Here is a 4,094-nt window from a genome sequence, read left to right on the forward strand (position 1 = left end):
CCTCTGTGGCAGGGCATTCCCTTTTGTTATCTTTCTCCTTTTGGGTGTTGTGGTTTGTAATATAGATATTGAGTGGCCATCATGTTTGGTCTATAGTCTACTTTTAGCTTGCATCTCCCATCCTGATCTGGCCCTCCAAGCAACCTTTACTTGGTGGTCCCTTCTCTATTTGAGCTGCCTTTTCCCCTAGCATGTGAGGCCAACTTCCAAGCCATAGAGCAATCCTCCTGGTACACAACTCTACTATTCTTGAAGCCCTCTCTTTTTAAATAAGTTCTACTTTCCTTTTTCTGGGTAATCCCACATGTAGCAAACCTCTATAGAGTTAATTTTTCTCCATTGATTCTCTATGTGGGACATTGTACATTTTAATTGTGAATTATTTTATTTTTATAAAATTATTAAAAAGGATGCAATTGCATTTTCAAAAATTAAATCAAAACCTCACAATTTTTTATGTCTTGTGACTTAAATTTTGATACTTAATTATGATTTTTTAATTTGTCTTGCATTTAATATATTATTTTGACTACTGTTAACCCTTGGAAAGCAAAATTTCATTAAAAATTTATTTTTCGAATTTTCTTCTTACACTTTACATAAACACTATATTTACATAGTTGTTCATGATGATTTTTAACAGGCCTTCAATCTTCCAACACCAATCCCACCACCATTACACCTTCCACAGTTACCCTGTACTAGGGTAGAATAGGTAACCTCAGTAGAATCTGAAGTTAATCCATTTCTACCACTGCAGTTACATGAGAAAACCTGGTTTCCCTCACAAATGTAACAAAAATTTTATTTTTTAATTAGATTAGGTTTCAGAGCAAAGTGATTTATAGGTCAATGATGATCTGCTGTAATTTATTTCTATATAAATCTTTGCTGGAATATGTATTAACTGTAGTTATGCTTATGCCATAACATCAAAATTAAGTAATTGCAACAGAAACTGTACTGACTGCAAAGCCAAAAATTTCTGGCTCTTTACAGATTACATTTTCTGACTTCTTTTTAAACTATTCAGAATGTGTGCAATTTGAATCTTGACAAAAGCAACAAATACTAATATAGAACTTAAGATAGAGTAAAAAGAAAATATAAGTAATATGTAGTCTTCAAAATAGTGCGTTAAATTTAAGGAACCGGAAACTAGCAAAGTAAGCCAGTTTCTATATAACATCGCCCACACAAGATTTGTAGCAGGATATTATGAAAACTCTATTTAAATAAACTTTAATAAAAAATGAGCAAGTGCATTATTCTCATCAAATGCACAACTGGAACTAGTCAGATAAAACTTTTGCCATGTCACATTCTCATTAATTGAAGCCGTAACCACTGGAAAAAAACAAACGAAAATAAACAAAAAATTTATTCAAATCAAATTCATAATGCAGAGGCAACAAAAGCAACTCTGGACTGTTTGCTAGAAACTGAAGAAAACGACATTAATAAAATCTGCAAATTGGAAAAGAATGTCAAAATCTCTGGAACTTCACTCTGTTTATTGGATGATGATTCTGGAAAATGGCTGTCATATCCTGACACGAACGGGAATGTTTCTAGCAAAGCACAATCTGATTCAAATCAATGATTATAATTTTCCATTGGATAAACATGGCAGAAAGATTACATTTCATCTTTTATAGACAATTTCTTTTAGACCAGATCTAGGTTCACAGCAATATGTAGGGGAAGGTCCAGAAATTGTTTGTACACTTCCTCACTTCCCCACCTGTAGAGACTCTCTCCATCATTATCATCCCCGTTAGAATGGAACATTTCTCCTAGCTGATAAACTTGTATTGACATATCATTATCACCAAGTGATAAACAGTAGTTTTTGTTTTTTATTTGTTTATTTTTTTACATTTTATTACATCACTGTGAGTTAGTTATAAGCTTTCATGTTTGGGTTACAATCACACAATGATCAAACACCTATCCCTCCACCAGTGCACATTCCCCACCACCAATATCCCTGGTATACCCCCCCTTTCCCACGCTCCCTCTGCCTTCATGGCAGATATGGTTCCCCGTAATCTTTCTCTACTTCTGGGCATTATGGTTTGCAATACAGACCCTGAGAGGTTATCATGTTTGGTTCTTTATAAGAGTAGTTTTGAAAGTGTGATTTGTTATAATGGTGACATTCACCCATCATATAGCGTAATATGGAGCAGATTCACTGTCCCCAAATCCTCTGTACTCATATATTTAACTTTAAACTCATGTTTTGTGTGTGCGTGTGTGTTTGGGGCACACCTGGTGATGCTTCGTGGTTACTCCTGGCTCTCTGCTCAGGAATCATTCATGGGGTGCTTGGGGGCCATATGGCATCCTGTAGATCAAACCTTAGTCAGCTGCATGCAAAGCAAGTGCTTAACTCACTGTACAATCTCTCCGTCCCTCCAACTTCTTTCAAATTGGGAAAGACTCTGTTTTAGTCTAAGCTCAAAGAAAAAGTACACTTGTCACTATTGTTACACATTTCTTAACCAATATTCAGTGTTTCTTTTGGTCAAAAAAGATATTCATGGGCTGGAGAGATAGCACAGCGGGTAAGGCATTTGCCCTGCATGCGGCCGACCCGGGTTCGATTCCCAGCATCCAATATGGTCCCCTGAGCACCGCCTAGGAGTAATTCCTGAGTGTATGAGCCAGGAGTAACCCCTGTGCATCACTGGGTGTGACCCAAAAAGCAAAAAAAAAAAGATATTCATGATTGCAGAAAAAGTCTGGATTAAAAGAACATGAAGGGCTACATACATAAGATTGCATTCATCTGGGGAACATAAAGCAACAAAATGGGAGACAAACACCCAGGAATGGCTGAGATTAGTACCAGGAATTTTGCTCCATGACTTGAAGGCCAGCCATATGTGCTAGGTGAAAAGGAAGCTCAGATAGAGAAGAGAGCACCAAATAAAGGGTGTTGTGAAGACCCTCCCAGGGTGGGAGAGACATGCTAAAAGTAGTCTATAGACCAAACATGATTGCCACTCAATGCCTCTCTTGCAAAACACAGTACCCAAAAGAAGAGAGAGAGAACAAGGGGGAATGTCCTGCCACAGCGGCAGGCTGGGACGGGGATCGGGGGATGGGGGGTGGGAGGGATGCTAGGACCCGTGGTGGGGGAGGATGGGCACTGGTGGGGGGATGGGTACTTGATCATTGTATAACTGAAACCCAAGCACAAAAATTTTTAAGTCTATAACTGTACCTCATGGTGTTTCACTAATAAAAAAATGATAAAAAAATTAACAAGTACTGGGACAACAGCAAAACAACGATTAAATATTTTTTCCCAACAATGATGGTATTTAGAACAAGAAAAATTGTTAATGGTGGAGGGATGGGTATTGAACCATTGTATGACTGAAGTCCAATAATGAACAGCTATGTAATTTTGTATTTCATGGTAATTCAATTAAAAACATTTTTTAAAAGAAAAATTGTTAAAATTTTCTTAAAAGATTTTCAAAGATGGCAAAATATGCTAATATTTATAAATACACAATGATGCTTACTTCAACACTAATTTTAGCTTAGTTGAGGTATAATTAGCAAATAAAATTATAAGGCATTTAAAATGTTTATTGTGATGGTTTGATATACATATACAATGTGAAAAATTCTCATTTACTTAAGATACCCATCAACTCACATATTTATATCTATATGCATTCATAATTATATATGTAATTTTATACACATACATATATTGAGTAAGAACATCTGAGCTCTACTTTCTTAACAAATTTCAATATATTTAGGGCCTTGATATATGCTATGTTATCAGTTGTAGTCACCACGTTATACAATACTTTTACCTTATTCATCTTACAGATGAAAGTTTGTGTTCTTTACAAACATTTCCTAATATTTATACAATGTATGAAAATTTTTGGATTTCATAGAAATAGCTTCCAAATTTTCTAATAGGATGTATAAGCATATAAAATTAATGAAAATAATAAAAGTATGATTTCTTTTTTGGATAGGGAATTCAAATTAGGTCATTAGTATATTGAATAACAAAATGGGAAAATAAAATACACAAGCTATTCCTTTGTAAAATGGAG

General features: G+C 35.2%; 1 pseudogene; it reads right to left on the reverse strand.

Moving 5' to 3' along the window:
• Positions 1 to 694: 694 nt before the first annotated feature.
• LOC130023883 (uncharacterized) lies at positions 695 to 815 on the reverse strand (annotated as a pseudogene).
• Between the last annotated feature and the right edge of the window lie 3,279 nt (positions 816 to 4,094).

The sequence above is a fragment of the Sorex fumeus genome, unplaced genomic scaffold (genome assembly GCF_029834395.1).
Source record: "Sorex fumeus unplaced genomic scaffold, SorFum_2.1 ptg000024l, whole genome shotgun sequence".
Classification (NCBI taxonomy): domain Eukaryota; kingdom Metazoa; phylum Chordata; class Mammalia; order Eulipotyphla; family Soricidae; genus Sorex; species Sorex fumeus.